Raw genomic sequence first — 18119 nt, 5'->3', positions numbered from 1 at the left:
AGCCTGTGAGAGTATTTCTGTCCTTTTTCCGCAGTACCTTATGCCCTGTCCAAGAGGCGAATGTACGTTGCTTTCTGCTGTTTAACGACGAAGAGATTGCGGCCATACCACTGCGCATATTTATCTCGATTTTCGTGCATGTAATGAGTGGTATTAGCTGCCCACACATTAGATGCGTGAAGACGCTAAGTCTTGTGAGATTCTGGGCCATCGTCAATCGTGCGATGAAGCCTTTCTTGAGGCCTTTGCATTTTGCTGGTACCATGAGAGTGCCATAAGCAAAATACCTTATGAGACATGAGCACATACAGTTTGAGTCATGGTGGTGTGGTGCGCCTTAGATTCAGAAAAAGGAAGGCAGTACTAAGAAGGAGACAATTAGTGAGGATTAGGATCAACCTACATCAGAGAACTGATATACCCTTTTGTGTTTTTTTATGGCGGTGATCTAACAAGAGGAAATTGGAGGCATTTTTATAACATGTAAAGCAATAATTGATTGGGAACTAATGACATTTGTAAGTTTCAGATGAGCAAATGCAGGAGCACTTCTCATGAAACAGAGCACCCATGCAGATGATTGGGAGCATGGTTTCACACCACTTCAGCATTTGGTGACAACGCCACTAGAAGTAGTAAAAAAGGAGCATAGTCATAATCTAAGAGTATAAAGGGCTTATAGGTAAATATGACTTGTGTTGAGTAAAGAAAATAAGTTAATACTAAGTTTTGTGTGGAATGAGCATGTTGGGTGAAGAGTGGTTGCAGTGCCGGCCTATGATAGGGGTATGCATGATGGAAAATGGTACTAACACAACTCTCACACACAGAGCAGAGACACATCACACCATATTTTTAAGACAATTGTAATTGTTAAGGATGTCATGTTTAGTCAATATGGTGACATATATTTCTTCTTTTCATTATTACTACTCAAGAAATCATACATACATTCACACTATATTTATTCAAAGAACTTATTTTGGGGTTGTTGTTATGCTCATAAAAAAGTACTTATAAAGATCGATGTAAGACCTTGGCACTAAAGCATACTATGAGGATTGTGCAGATTTTGGGAGCTGTCAAACGCACTATTGATGCATCCTGTTGGGTGTCTCGAAGCAACACCCTGCAGCCACTGACAAGGCTCACGTGGCAGCCTGACGGAGAATGCCTGTGGTGGGTGGACCAGAAACCTGCTGAGTGGAGGGCCAGTCGGCAGTGCTGAATGAATGATGGAATAGCTGGGGGTCTGCCTGCTGCCTTCGCAGCCCAGAGAGGATGAAATCGGAGGGGGGCTACGCCTTACACTGTGGCTGTCATAAGCCAGCCCACCCCAGATGGCTATGAATGGATGTGGCCTGCCAGACAAGGGTGACCAGCCATTGATGTCATGTCACTTCCCTGACAGCCTGGCGGATGGCCTGGCGCCAAGTGAATGACAGCTGACAGAAACCATGCACCGAGAGGTTGTGAATGGGACAGCTAGATTGGAGACTGTCCCTTACATCACACCATACCCTCAAAGCACTCACAGATGAGCTAGTGCCACAACAAGGTGTAGAGGAATGCCCCAGGCTGGCATTCCCTCTACAGGCAGTGTGCATAATCAGGTGACGCTGATCTGGACGAGTTGCTCCTGCAGTCATGTACTATGACACAGACGGGCACTGGTGACTGTGAAGACATCACAAGCTACCTACTGGCATAGTGAGAGAAAGGAAATCAGCACCAGGAGACAGGTTCCACAACAAATGCAACGCTGTCTCACCACATAACCCAAGGGAAGACTGAAATCTTTCAGCTACAGGTTCGAGAGACAAGTCAGGGGAAGAAACATCACTGCCTGAGTTGGAGATGTTGGGCACAGTACATCCACACTGGTTACCTCATTTCCTCCCACCAAATTTCATGTCCATCACATCTGACACTGTGCCAGACTACCAGCTGCTGGCATGTCAACATGATGCCAACAGCCCAGCTGCCTTACTGATGCTGCCATCGACCAGATGGGGGATCAGAGCTGTCCGCTGCTGCTCCTACATCAAGCGCTGAGTGAAGGGAGACACTCACTCTGGCGCTCCCTTACTCCACCTTGATGCTCCAGCCAGTCCAGAGGCGATAAGTGTGCGTGTTTAGTGCCATGTTCTATCTGTGTGACTTTGTAAATATAAATTGTCTCTTCAGGGATTCTTGTGGAGGGAGTAACAGGATGTTCCATTACTCTGATTCTCAAGTAATTCTGTATATTTCCATGTAAAGCTGATTTAATTTTTGGTACAACTTTTCTAATGAAGATAGTCTGTCAAGTGTTTACATAAATTCTGCTTGAAAAGTATTATTTGCAAGTACATCATAGGTAGTAGAAACAATATTACACTGTCCAAGGAAATAAGCACAATGGATGACATATGTTGCTTACTTGTTTAGATTTTGAGAATCTTAAGTTATAATCATTGTCCGTTTATGTACTATGGATAACTGAAACATGGTGAATGACTGAGCAGGGGTAAATCACAGAGGTCTAGAGCACGGTTCAAAATCCATGGAATTGTAATATGATTAGGACATCAGTCGTCTCTGACCACAAAAATTGAATGAGTGAGTATAAATACAGTTGCAAAACCTTTTTAACCACTTAGCAATTGATTATCTGAAGGCTGTGGTGTAATAACAACCCTAGGGTCCCAGGAATGATACTACACACAACAATGTTCATATGTCCTTCTGGCAGACCTGCAGCTTCGTGTGAGCGAGTGACCCATGTGGCGAATGAGATCAAGTTAGGATGGCTTTTTTATGCCCACTCCTTGCATTTAAAGGAGGTCTAAAATACACACATGAAGTAACCCCAGATGCTGAGATCTGATTGTGAAATTTAAATATTAACCTGTAAATACTGAGACAGCATGAGTCACTCTCTCACTGCTTTTCCTGTTCAAGGCTAATCTTTAATGCTGATTTGAAACTATGGACATCAATTTTATGGGAAGACAGGAAGTTATCAACATGAGCAGGCACTGATGGGAGCATGTACGTTGTAATGGATGTACATTGTCATGATGGCTCTCCTTCAAATTGTATTTTCTGGCTTTGAGAACAAGCAGACAGTTTGTCATTTAAAAGTAAATCTTGCAGTGGACGTTTGAGACTTAGAAGCCACATTCAGTTACTATGGAAAGGAACACCTTGAAGCACTTAACAGGGACAGAATGTTGGTCCCAAGAATTTCTTGTACTGGTGCATAGACAATTCCCGCTGAAGACAGCCTAATGTGGCCTTGGGGAAAAACAAGCCAGGAGCATAATGTCCCCTCCTCTCTGCACGGGAATATGTCAGTCTGGGTTTGGCTGCTTCTCCAGAAAAGAGAAGAATGTTGTTAACTTTGATTAGGATTGGCTGATGGATAGAGCAGACGAGTTAGAGGGGAGACATGAGCTATCGGCGTCTTGTGATTGGCATGAAACCCATGTGAGGGCGATTTGATGGAGAGCAGGGAATGGAGAAACTCAGTCTTCTGATTCAGACTACAGTCTGAAGAGGGTTCTGGTCTTGACTCTTGTTATAAGTGTGTTGCACCTGGGACACTCGTCCTGGGCGTGACTTCGCACTGGTATTGGTCTTGACGGAGAGTCTGCGCTGAAGATATAGCTCTAACGACAGTTTAGGCCTCAGTCGTCTTGGAACAAATCGCTTATTCATGTCAGGTCTGCTGCCTTGACATTTAATCTCTTTGTGTGCACTGCCATAAAAGTGAGTCAAACTGGTCCATGGTATGGCCAGGGAACAGGAGTGTCACTTGCTGGAGTCTGTCCAGGTATCAGGGCTCCATCAACGAATAATTTCGATCCCTCTAACAGACCGCCTGCGGCGACTTTGCATACTTTGTGCCCGCGATAACGAATTACAAGTGCCACAGATCACTATTCTGCAGATTGGACAGCACTACACATTGAGAAACGGGAATAGCATTACTGCTCTGGCATGTTAGGGCAAACAGAATGTAACACCTCGGTTCAGTTTACAGTGATAAAAGCTATAGAAAGAATAATTTAAAATTAAGAATAGAATTTTTAGAGGGGAAAATAGTGTAGAATCAGAGGTCGGTAATTGCAGATCAAAATTATAGTATATCAGCAAGTAGTTTTAACGTCTAACAGTAAGTACAGCAAAGCCACGGAAGCTCCATCATGGAGATGTGATGAAAAACCTATAAAAAGGCCTGATCGTCATTACTGCCGCCTTTTTCCTTGATTGTTTCGTTAAAGGGCAGGGAACCCGTGTCAGTCAGCGAGACAATAATTAGATTGGATTTTATCGTCTTAAGATTCACGATAAAATGTTAGAATATTACGGAGATTAAAAGTGAAGTAGTGTACGATCTCTGACTGTTGGTAGCCACGGAGTACTAAGGGGATTTTAGGACTTTAGTGCTAGATGAGAACTTTACGGACATATAGACGACAGAAACTCAAATTATCTGCTGATACGAGTGAATTCAGAGGTACCGGTATTCAGATATTAACGTGTGGGCTTTTGAAAGTGTCGTGTGCCGTTAGTTGCGAATCTGGACGTAAAAGCGCGTGCATATCGGCCTTTGCGGACTATTTAGATTCCACCAGGCTAGGAACCTTTTAAATAGACCATCACCCATCACCAACTTAATCCTTGAATATAGAGTGAAAGTGAAATACAAGAGTGTTGTACTTATTTCATTTACCTAGTACGAATCAGTGAAGCTATTCAGCAGTAAGTCAGCACCATCTAGCGGAAAGCATAGGCATTAACTAACACGCTAACTGAAGTGAACGTTTACGTGTTTTACGGACTGCTTTATATGGACTTTTGTGACTCTTTGACATCCCAATCCCTCCGAAAGGTGGCCCAGGCTGTCTTAATCATAAAAGGGGAGAGTTTTAGCCGGGCAAATTACTAAAGAAAAGCGATATTTACAAGACTCGCAGTAATAGCAAAACACAAGGCCCGCACCTCATCGGAGAGCCGTCGCTGTCACGACGGGAAGTAAAGCCGGAAAACCTACCGACGATACGTATCTACGAGCAGACGTCGACGTGGAGTACCTAAACAGGGAGCCACAAGAGAGTTGGGGATGCTTCAAGAATCACATCTCGCCACTTGTTTTCAGCTGCATCAACATAATATGACTTCTGTGTAGAACAAATCCACCAAATTCCATCCAGCATTAGATAATTTCAGATTGCTTTATCCATATTTTGAGTCGGAGTAAGTAGTTTCTGCCAACCACTCGCCACCCAGTGGAGTGTTAACTATTTGTTGCGTCTGTTTGTGTTGGCATCTTCATGATTTATTTGTTGTCACTCTGGATCAATCCCATATTCATATATGAATCATCCTTCAATAATTGACTACAATAATGGCAGAACCATCATCTCAGTAAATTATTTCAGCATTCCGGTTCATTTAGATTCTGACAAAAGTGATAACCTCTAATGCAGGCTAACAACAACAACAACTGTCAAAGGGCAACATCAATTTAGCAGGCGCATGGGCCAGGTAGACAAGTGGAAGGCTTACTAATTAAAATGATTGCTGTCAGAGTGTAAACTCATAGTCGGCTATAGCCTTTCAAATGATACCACAAGACCTGTGTAGTCGTGCAACATATATATTATCTGTGTGCCTGTGTACGTGCTGAGATTCCATATAGCAGTAATAACAATGAAAAACAAGCCTGCATTTTAAAAAATTTTGTATTGAGATTTCTCAAAAATAGGTTTTCTACAGTCAATTTCTGTTGCTTATTCTGAAAATTACTTTCCTTTTGTTCTATCACGTCAGGAATTTCACTAAAAATTTAAGCATTGGAGGGCAATTATTGAAATAAAATTCCACTTAAAATCCACATTTTTAATTACTGTTTTACTGTTTAGAAACATCCTACTCTTAGCAACATTACGAGCACCCTGTTACATCTAATATTCAAAGTTCCTCACTTTCTTAAAAGTGTTTCAGAATCTTCATATTTACTGTCTCTCTTCGGCATCCAAAAGTAGTCGGCCATCATACTTTCATTGCATGTTGATTGGTATCTCTTCCCCGTATATTTAGTGACCTGGTGGAAGTATTATCCCTGCCATCCACTATAATATCCCACATTTTCAGTGGGTAAATATGGGAGTACAGTAAGCGGTTTTTCACACTCATGCTACAACCCAATTTCATGACATTTTCCAACATGGGTTTTATGGTTTTATTGCAATTTTGATACTTTCTATTTCCTACAGAGTTTTCCGTTACATACCTGCAGGTTAGTCCATGGACTTTTCTTCCTCTGACATTTATTGTATTCTCAAATTCGTGATCCTTCAGCAGTTTGTGAATTTGAGGACCAATAAAAACGGCAAACTTCAATTTTTCGTGACTGGTGAAGGGACGTTTCGTAGAAAGATATTTAAAATAGGATCCATCTTCCTGAAGATTCCTTATAAACTGCTTCATCAATCCTAAATTGGTAAGTAGTGGTGGAAGCAATATTTTTATGGTCTACAAGCGGTTCATGCAAGATGTTTTTAGTATAAGGCACAAAATGTCTTCGATGTCGCCAGACCTTTACTTTTGCTTTTCCCAGCTACTCGCCCACTTAAAAAGCAGGGTTTTCTGTGCCCCAGCTTGCTGTCCTAATGAAATTCCCATAACTAACAGTAACATATGGTTTATTCCATTATGAAAAACTGCATGTGATAGAAGAAAATTAAGAACGGTTTTGAAATCGGCGTTCAAGTGTTATTAAAGATGACATATTTATTTTTAGTTATCTTATATCGTGCAGACTGCTGTAATGTAACGTTTAAATAGGTGCTAAAGTTTGCTGGCTCACTGCTGATAATCTGACTTTTTTCACAGAGAGGTCGAAACCCCTGTTGTAGTGTGGCTTACAGCGGCTGCTGTCGTTCGGTGGCGACCGTTGACTTTCACTGTGACTACTACCCGCACCTCCAGCGCTATGAATAACACGTTCACGCTTCCACATTCTAACGACGTCGCTACGGCGTACGGCGACCCGACTGGCAACTTCCCAAACGGATACGCTTCCTGCCGTTAAGTAATGATGCTTGTACCACTATCAGTAAACGTGGAGACGACCCTTCTGAGCGAGTTGAGTCAATGAACAGAGCTCCTCGCAGGTGAAGACACAGCATGCTCTAGGGTAAACCGAGTCCATTAACCCTGTTCGATTCCTTGTGGGGAAGTGGCGATACGAATAAATTCTTCAAATGTGTACTCATGGCGAGAACAACAATAAGAATAAGCACAACGTAGATGATCTGCTTTCCTTTCTTTGTCTTTTCTTCGTACTGTAGAGAGAATTATTATGGTACAGTTTTTGAACCTTTGTATTACACGTGGTGATCAGGAACAGCCTGTGAAGCTTGTAAGGGTGTTGTAGGGTAGGTTGTGCTGAGAAAAAACTGTTATGAAAACTGTGTGAGACCGACGACATAGTGAAATTCGCCGACACGTAATTCTTGCTGTAGAGAAGAGCTATTACAGCCGCTTGTTTAGGGAATCTATTGAAAAACACAAACATAACGATAGCTTCAATAAGAAAGAAGAAAGCCTCAAGGTGAAAGTAACCTGGATTCTCGTCCTGCAGAGAAAGACTGTAGCAGGTTGGAAGGGCAGCACCGCAGCGGAACTGACTAAGAAAATGCCCTTGGATGTTGACGCGCTAGGTACATATAATCTGTGGTCGCGAGAGCGACTCCAGTCCACTATCAGCAATGGAAGGTGAAGCACTGACAATGCCAGCCATTGGTGCTGACGAAGCATCAAAAAACTTGTCAGACAAACGTCGGCCGAAGAACCCGAGACAGAAGCTAACAGGCAATTTGCCAGTTCATGCACTTTCGCCATTGTTAGCGCTGATAACACCCCCCCCCCCCCCCCCAAGAACATGGACCTTGCCGTTGGTTGGGAGGCTTGCGAGCCTCAGCGATACAGATAGCCACACCGTAGGTGTAACCACAACGGAGGGGTATCTGTAGAGAGGTCAGACAAACGTGTGGTTCCTGAAGAGCGGCAGCAGTCTTTCCAGTAGTTGCAGGGGCAACAGTCTGGATGATTGACTGATCTAGCCTTGTAACACTAACCAAAACGGCCTTGCTGTGCTGGTACTGCGAACGGCTGAAAGCAAGGAGAAACTACAACCGTAATTTTTCCTGGGGGCATACAGCTTTACTGTATGGTTAAATGATGATGGCGTCCTCTTGGGTAAGATATTCCGGAGGTAAAATACGAGTAGTCCCCCATTCGGATCTCCAGGTGGGGACTACTCAGGAGGACGATGTTATCAGGAGAAAGAAAACTGCCGTTCTACGGATCGGAGCGTGGAATGCCAGATCCCTTAATCGGGCAGGTAGGTTAGAAAATTTAAAAAGGGAAATGGATAGGTTAAAGGTAGACAAAGTGGGAATTAACGAAATTCGGTGGCAGGAGAAACAAGACTTCTGGTCAGGTGAATACAGGGTTATAAATACAAAATCACATAGGGGTAACGCAGGAGTAGGTTTAATAATGAATAGGAAAATAAGAATGCGGGTAAGCTACTACAAGCAGCATAGCGAACGCATTATTGTGGCCAAGATAGATACGAAGCCCACGCCTACCACAGTAACACAAGTTTATATGCAAACTAGCTCCGCAGTTAACGAAGAGATTGATGAATTTGTATGATGAGATAAAGGAAATTATTCAGATAGTGAAGGGAGACGAAAATTTAATAGTCATGGGTGACTGGAACTCGATAGTAGGAAAAGGAAGAAAGGAAACGTAGTAGGTGAATATGGAATTGGAGTAAGGAATGAAAGAGGAAGCCGCCTGGTAGAATTTTGCATAGAGTATAACTTAATCATAGCTAAAACTTGGTTCAAGAATCATAAAAGAAGGTTGTATACATGGAAAAAGCCTGGAGATACCGGAAGGTCTCAGACAGATTATATAATGGTAAGACAGAGATTCAGGAACCATGTTTTAAATTGTAAGACATTTCCAGAGGCAGATGTGGACTCTGACCACAATCTATTGGTTACGAACTGTAGATTAAAACAGAAGAAACTCCAAAAAGGTGGGAATTTGAGGAGATGGGACCTGGATAAACTTAAAAAAAAAAACAGAGGTTGTAGAGAGCTTCAGAGAGAGCAAGATTGACAAGATTGACAAGAATGGGGGAAAGAAATACAGTAGAAGAAGAATGGGTAGCTTTGAGAGATGAAATAGTGAAGGTAGCAGAGGATCAAGTAGGTAAGAAGACGATGGCTAATAGAAATCATTGGGTAATAGAAGAGATATTGAATTTAATTTATGAACGGAGAAAATATAAAAACGCAGTAAATGAAGCAGGCAAAAAGGAATACAAACGTCTCAAAAATGAGATCGCAGGAAGTGCAAAATGGCTAAACAGGGGTGGCTAGAGGACAACTGTAAGGATGTAGAAGCGCATATCACTAGGGGTAAGATTGATACTGCCTACAGGAAAATTAAAGAGACCTTTGGAGAAAAGAGAACCACTTGCATGAATATCAAGAGCTCAGATGGAAACCCAGTTCTAAGCAAACAAGGGAAAGCAGAAAGGTGGAAGGAGTATATAGAGGGTCTATCCAAGGGCGATGTTCTTGAGGACAATATTGTAGAAATGGTAGAGAATGTAGATGATGATGAAATTGGAGATATGATACTGAGTGAAGAGTTTGGCAGAGCACTGAAAGACCTAAGTCGAAACAAGGCCCAGGGAGTAGACAGCATTCCATTAGAACTACTGACGGCCTTGGGAGACCCAGGTCTAACAAAACTCTACCACCTAGTGAGCAAGATGTATGAGACATGCGAAATACCCTCAGTCGTCAAGAAGAATGTAATAATTCCAATCCCAAAGAAAGCAGGTGTTGACAGATGTGAAAATTACCGAACTATCAGTTTAATAAGTCACAGCTGCAATATACTAACGCGAATTCTTTACAGACGAATGGAAAAACTGATAGAAGCCGATCTCGGGGAAGATCAGTTTGGATTCCGTAGAAATGTTGGAACACGTGAGGCAATACTGACTCTACGACTGATATTAGAAGAAAGATTCAGGAAAGGCAAACCTACGTTTCTAGCATTTGTAGACTTAGAGAAAGCTTTTGACAATGTTGACCGGAATACTCTCTTTCAAATTCTGAAGGTGGCAGGGGTAAAATTCAGCGAGCGAAAGGCTATTTACAATTTGTACAGAAGCCAGATGGCAGTTATAAGAGTCGAGGGGCATCAAAGGCAAGCAATGGTTGGGAAGGGAGTAAGACAGGGTTGTAGCCCGATGTTATTCAATCTGTATATTGAGCAAGCAGTAAACGAAACAAAAGGAAAATTCGGAGTAGGAATTAAAGTCCATGGAGAAGAAATAAAAACTTTGAGGTTCGCCGATGACATTGTAATTCTGTCAGAGACAGCAAAGGAACATCAACAAAATCAAAACGAGGATAATGGAATGTAGCCGAATTAAATCGAGTGATGCTGCGGGAATTAGATTAGGAAGTGAAACGCTTAAAGTAGTAAAGGAGTTTTGCTATTTGGGGAGCAAAATAACTGGTGATGTTCAAAGTAGAGATGATATAAAATGTAGACTGGCAATGGCAAGGAAAGTGTTTCTGAAGAAGAGAAATTTGTTAACATCGAGTATAGATTTAAGTGTCAGGAAGTCGTTTCTGAAAGTATTTGTATGGAGTGTAGCCTTGTATGGAAGTGAAACGTGGACGATAAATAGTTTAGACAAGAAGAGAGTAGAAGATTTCGAAATGTGGTGCTACAGAAGAATGCTGAAGATTAGATGTGTAGATCACATAACTAATGAGGAGGTATTGAATAGAATTGGGGAGAAGAGAAATTTGTGGCACAGCTTGACTAGAAGATGGATCGGTTGGTAGGGCATATTCTGAGGCATCAAGGGATCACCATTTTAGTATTGGAGGGCAGCGTGGAGGGCAAAAATCGTAGAGGGAGACCAAGAGATGAATACACTAAACAGATTCAGAAGGATGTAGGTTGCAGTAGGTGCTGGGAGATGATGAAGCTTGCACAGGGTAGAGTAGCAAGGAGCGCTGCATCAAACCAGTCTCTGGACTGAAGACCACAACAACAATAACCGCTGATAAGTGGGGTGGTATATTATCCTGGTGAAAGAGCACTGTTTTGTGTGCCAATCTTGGTTTTTCTTCAGCCAAAGCATGTTGGAATCGATCCTGCAATGAAGCATAACAGAGTCCCTTTACGATCTCGCTTTGTTCCAAGTAATCTTTGAAGATAATTCCTTGGGAATCCCAAAAAACAGTGGCCATCACTTTACAGGTGACAAAATGGTCTTTGCTTCTTTGGTGCAATTTCACCGGAGTTTGTCATCTGTTTTGACGGCCGTTTTGACTCTGGTGTGTAATGACAAGAAACCTGTGTTTCATCAACAGTCACAGATCGGCACAAAAGTCTTAAACATCACCAGACAGTACGTTGGAATGTTGTACCGGATGCGCGTATGGCCGACTGTGAGCAAACGCGACACCCATCTCGCACATATATCCTTCATAGCCAGTTCTCCACGTAGGATATTATACACTCGATCAGCTGAGATGCCTACAGTCTCGACAGTCCCACGAATTTTTATTCGGCGGTCTTCCATTACCATATTTGTCAATGGTTTCCTCTGTGGTGACCTCGATAATACATTCAGTTGGGAAGGGCATGCCACAGAATTGCTTAAGCGCCTAAACAATTCTGTATTTGCCGTAAGAATGATGTCAGGTATAGGAGATACAAATACAAAAATAAAAACTTGCATACTCTGCTTACTTTCATTCTGTTATGTCGCATGGGATCAGATTCTGGGGTAACTCATCAAACTGAGCAAAAGATTTTAGTGTGCACTAGCGTGTAATAAGACTCATTTGTGGTGTAAATTCGAGACATCATGTAGAAACCTGTTCAAGGAACTTTTTATTCTAACCACTGCTTCTCAGTATATTTATTCCTTAACGAAATTTGTTGCAAGTAATGTATCTCTATTTCCAACCAATAGCTCAATACATAGTATCAATACTAGGAATAAGAACAATCTGTGTAAAGACCTAAAATCGCTTTCCTTGGTCCAAAAAGGGGTCCAATACCCAGGAATACACATTGTCAATAAATTGACAGCAACCATTAAATACTTGGTTTCAGATAACGTGCGTTTTAAACAGAATTTGAAAGACTTTTTGATAGACAACTCCTTCAATTTTGTAGACGAATATCTTAACAGGGACTGTTAGACCAGCTAAAGTAAAAATGTCTTTTAGATTTCAGTTTTGACAGCACTTGGTCTCAACGGTTAAGATTAGGTATTTGTGTATCATAAATTTAGTAATAGTGCATAACAACGTTTCCTTCTGACAGGGTATTCTGTAAATATTAGCAGTTCTTTACTGTAATGTATTCACCTATTTTGACAATCTCCTGGCAAATGAGCAGGGTAGTTAGTGTTATACCTAAATGTTTTATGTTTTTTATGTTATACTTCCTGACATTTTCCACACTCACGAGAATCATCTCATTGTTTGGGTCTTTGGAACGAAAACAATCTCATATAGTCTAATCGAATCTAATCATCATTACGTTACGTCGGTGTCTTGTCTCCATTAGCAATGATTCACAATAACCTAAAAGTGCCGTTAAAACCCACACTTGAATCCACGATACAAGCAAAAGAAGCGGGCAATTTTCCGACCTTCGCTTGCCTGTGTTGTACCTAAACAAATTACTAATTAATATAGTTGTTTGAAGAATTACTTTTTTGTATTCCTAGACTAATTACCAAGTAATATTCTGATTGGTCATTAATTTGATAAAAGTATGATTTACTTTTTTTATATTCCTGAATTATTATTTTTATTGACTATCTGTTTATACGAATGCAGTGAACATAAATGTGTAAGTGTCCTGTTTAAAAGACGTTTAATAATATTTTTCCTCAGAGCCTCCAGAGTCATCACTGTGTCGCGTGCCTCATTATGAAAAAGCCGATAGCTCACAGTTTCCAATGCGTCTATAATGTTTCGTTTTGACGAAGTAATGAAGTCGCAGATGGACTGTTTTTGTTGATAGCCTTGACAAGCAAAGCTCGAGATTCGCCTGTTGCCTTAGAAACGTTTATCTTTAGGTTGTATCTCCATTCACTCTCGTCCTCTTCGCCGACATGTCTCTTTGACAGCAGCAAATTGCCTGTCCCTTCACGCCTTTATCAACATCTCAGTCACGGTTCATTAGCTGACCGACCGCACTCGACAGAAGAACCTACATAATGCAGGCGATGTCATCACCTTGCGTCAGTCCACTGCAGTGTGGATAACAACGCACTTTTTTTCCTTATTTTGAGTCACAGCGAGTCACCATTGGATTCGTCAAAATAAGCTGTAAACTAATACCTATTGCTCGCATTGTGCTGACGGAAGAAATCATTTCTATTAACAGAGGATGAAATTATCGTCTGGAAACAATACGATTAATTCGGTCTACACGTAGGTATACACTTTGCACAGCTGATAGTGGATGGTGGTTTTCACCAATATTAGGCACCCTCTGTCTTAATTTATTCGCGTATGAGACGAGGTAAGAACTATCCTAAGCATTCATGTCTCCATAATGTATGGTCACTATGAGAGACATATTTATTCTGGCAACCTTAGAAACCCTAATACCTCCTCTTGCATCCAATCACGTATTGTTCATATTTTTTCCGTTTTATTGTTGGGACGCGCATTAAAAGAGATTTTATATTTATGAATTAAACAGAAATAACTGAGGCAGAATTATTAAAAACCAAAATAGCTATAATAGGAAAAACAAAGTAAAGTGATACAGATAACTTACGAGAAAGTAGGTTTGTGCTGTGTGTTGGCTGCTACTTAACACAGTCGATTTAGTTCCGTGGTTATGATGTTGTGCTGCCATAATTAATTCTTCGTTCATACTTTTCTTTATATCGATTTACGCCACAACTTGAGTGAATACATCACAGCTGCCGATTTATTTTCATTTGTCACCGACGGAAAGAGAAAAACAACCTCTGCAGCTACGTACTCAGTAAGTCACCATACGGTGCATTACAGAGGGTGCATTGTACCACTGCTATTCATTCCCTTTCCTGTTCAACTCGCTAATGTTTCGAAGGAAGAATGACTAGCTAGCTACAATCCCGGGCCAAATTTACATGACCTCTCGAAAATTATGAATATAATGAGTAATTCTTTAAATAAATGTTTTATTGATTTTTGATTTGTTAGTTGACAGACACGTTTGTCAAAATGAAACCAATCACTCAACAAAGGGATTTTACCCACGTTTATGGTTTTACTAACATTTATTGAAGCTACGATTTGTGGCAATCACATCCTTGTTTCTACAAGGCGTGCCGCCTGTGCATGGCATGTAAATGTCCTTCAAATGCTGATTGTGATTCCAGTACAGTATGACCTTTTCAATCAAATTTATTTTGTTTGTTACCTGGTCTTTGGACACTTCCATTTTCTGGCAACTCTGTTCGCTATCGGATTCAGGACAGGAGAGTTGCCTGGGCAATCCAGTAAAGGTACTGGTATATTTTTACTCTTCCTAAAAGTTTTTGTAGAATTTTGCTTCGTGACTTTTCTTGTTAGTTGAATCAGTGAATACTAGTTTTTCTCGTTTGTTTAGTAGACCCGTGGTTGCGGAAATAGGAGCATTTGTAGGACTTTGGTGTACTACTGCTGTCTCGTTATTCCATAAATGGCTTAGTAGCACTTGCAACCTACGTCCTCAATTATTTGCTGGATGTATTCCATTCTCCGTCTTCCTTAACAGTTTTTACCCTCTACGGCTTCCTCTACTACATTGGTTTTCACACTGTGTGTGTGTGGGGGGGGGGGGGGGGGGGGGGAGGATGGACACGGCGACGTATACAAGGAGGTGCGGCGGGGACAAGCGGTACCACCGCATGACGTTATTAAAAAAGTAGCTATTTAATCAAGACAAATATGCTACGACGAACTGTCTACCGGCTACCGAGTATTTCGGGTGTACTCCGAGATTGTATGAATGTAAGTGCAGTAACTGACCGTAGCAAATCCGACAGCTGGAATTCGTTTCGTATTAATTTTGTGAACCCTCGTCGCCAGTTTTGTACAGGCGTCATCGCTACTGCTGTGGAGGCCGAGTTTCCACTGTTGTTACGGTAGGCCGAGTTTATGAGTTCGTAAAACGGCTTCTGGTGCAGTACACCGTTAAAACAATTTCCCCCTGCCACTATTACACAGCTAAGCTCCAGGGTCAGGTAACAGGTAACAGGATAGGAGAACAAAGACTCTAAAGCACTTAGTAACAAAGTCACACAAACGAGTTAAAAATGTTTATTTATCTTGTTGAATAATTAAGTCTACAACAATGCATGTAATATAACACAAAAAGGCTCTCAATAGCTAAGTACAAATAATGATAGGCAAACTTCACAGTACAAGCAAAGGTAATTTACAACTGTCTGGCCACTTTTAAGAGTTCACTAAACGACGTTCCCTATCTAAGTCAGCCCTGGACGATGATCTATAATCAAATGGGCGAGAACTGCTCTTTTGTCTTCCGAGCAGGCTTCTGTCCGTTGTCGTCCGGTCATTGGCAGACTGTACTCCGCCGGCAATTGGCCAAGGCGAAGTCGATATCTTCATCCTCAGCGCCGCCCGTGGCGCTAATGGAACTCGTGCAAGTGGCAGGTCGCATCTTTACGTCTGTGGTGCTTTGTCCCTGGCTATGTCTTGATCGGACGACACAGAAACTAGTAAAGTAGATGAGAAGAAACTTGGACAATCATCGCACGTCGGCCCGATGCGAAACACTTCGTGCCAACTTTCATCTGCATAGGATTTCTAACAGCTTCAACGATGTAGTAACTGTCGCCAGTAATGGCTTTGTTTCTAAGCAGCGTTGGTGCTAGAATCTTACTTGGACTGAGTTGTTCAGTCAGTATCAATCAAACAAGTAGTTTAGACATGTGTACTTTTGATGTAAAAGTGAACTAACGACTTGTAAAGCTGCTTTTTTTTGTTATTTCGTCATGAGTTTGTCGAAGAAAAGCAAATATAATGATGACTGAATTACAGTTTTGTTGCTTAGAACACAATGGTATCGACCAGCCGCAATGTGTTATTTGTTATGAAGTATTGAGCAATGATACCATGAGACTTTGTCTCGAGCGGTATTTGCGGACTAAACATAGTGCTTTAAAAGATAAGCCGACGGAGTATTTTGCTGCAAAATGTGCGAGTCTGAAACGTATGCAGTTGGATAGTAGTGGATCCATTGTTCAGTCTTCTGAAAAAGCGATCCTAGCTTCCTATGAATTATGGCTACTCATCGCAAAGACTAAGAAAAGTCACACTGTCGGGAAAACGCTTGTCCAACCCTGTTTGTTGATAGCAGCTGGTATTGTTCTTGGACCAGAAAGTAAACTAAACTTCCACAAATACCGCTTTATGACAACATTTATGTAACGTCCCCTTTGAACAATTATACATGACTGCTTAAAATGACACACAATATTTTTAGCGAAACGCAACCTGACTTTTAATAATCCCTACAAAAGAGTGGCCCTGACTAACATTAACCTATACCTTTCACAAATCACTTACCTCACAAAAATCTTCGTTACTCGAACTACTGCAATACGGCGAGCGCCACTACTGCCAGCTAAATAAAAGATTCAAACTACTGAAGGCACTAACTACTGATAGACATAGTTAGCAAATGAAAGATTTTGATAGAGAACAAACAATGTATTTACCTTAATAGTGTTCAAAAGTCATAATATGTATAGCAGTCCATGACATCCAGTCTTACAAATTTCAAAACTCCGCCATTTCTCTCCCCACATCCACCACTGCTGGCGGCTCACCTCCAACTGCGCAACGCTACGCGCTGTTAACATCCAGCTGCCCAACACTACAATAGCCAACAACAATGCAAACCAGCCACAGGCTGCACACAGCACAGCCAGTGATTTTCATACAGAGCGCTACGTGGCGTTACCAATGTAAAAACCTAAACAGCCTACTTACATAGCCCCCATACTCGCCACAAAAAATTTTGCAAATTGTTTTGGGCACTGGCCAATACAGATTTCATAATTATAATTACAATAACAAAGAAATCAAATGCACACACTTATTGATACAGTGTTGGTCAAAAGCTAAAATTTTCTCACAGTCCATAAAGACAGTCCTGATCGTTCATCACAGTAAAATTGCAGTGTTTTTCTCAAAGTCTGAGCAGTAAAAGAAAATGCACACAGAAGTAGTGGATTTCTATGTAGTCTTGAAGAAGTAGTGTTGTCCTTCCAGCCCGCATCTCGTGGTCGTGCGGTAGCGTTCTCGCTTCCCACGCCCGGGTTCCAGGGTTCTATTCCCGGCGGGGTCAGGGATTTTCTCTGCCTCGTGATGGCTGGGTGTTGTGTGCTGTCCTTAGGTTAGTTAGGTTTAAGTAGTTCTAAGTTCTAGGGGACTGATGACCTAAGATGTTAAGTCCCATAGTGCTCAGAGCCATTTGAACCATTTTGTCCTTCCAACGGAAAGACAGTGCTGACTCTTGACATGCAGACAGGTAATGGGCCACAACAGAGCAAACCCACCGCAGAGTCAGTCGAAGTTTTGAAGAATATTGGTAGGTAGGTCATCACAGAGTAGACCCACTATAGTCCTGGTAGAGATTATGGTATTGGTGGGCCACCAGAGGTGCAGACCCACTGCAGTCCTTGTAGAGATAATGGTATTGGTGAGTCATCAAAGGTGTAGACCCACTGTAGTCCTTGTAAAGATGCCGGTCGAAGTGGCCGCGCCGTTCTGCCGCTGCAGTCTGGAACCGCAAGACCGCTACGGTCGCAGGTTCGAATCCTGCCTCGGGCATGGATGTGTGTGATGTCCTTAGGTTAGTTAGGTTTAACGAGTTCTAAGTTCTAGGGGACTAATGACCTCAGCAGTTGAGTCCCATAGTGCTCAGAGCCATTTGAACCATTTGAACCTTGTAAAGATGGCTAGCAGCCATCTGTTACGACT

The sequence above is a fragment of the Schistocerca americana genome, chromosome 7 (genome assembly GCF_021461395.2).
Source record: "Schistocerca americana isolate TAMUIC-IGC-003095 chromosome 7, iqSchAmer2.1, whole genome shotgun sequence".
NCBI classification, from domain to species: Eukaryota; Metazoa; Arthropoda; class Insecta; order Orthoptera; family Acrididae; genus Schistocerca; species Schistocerca americana.
This window is presented reverse-complemented; position numbering follows the sequence as displayed.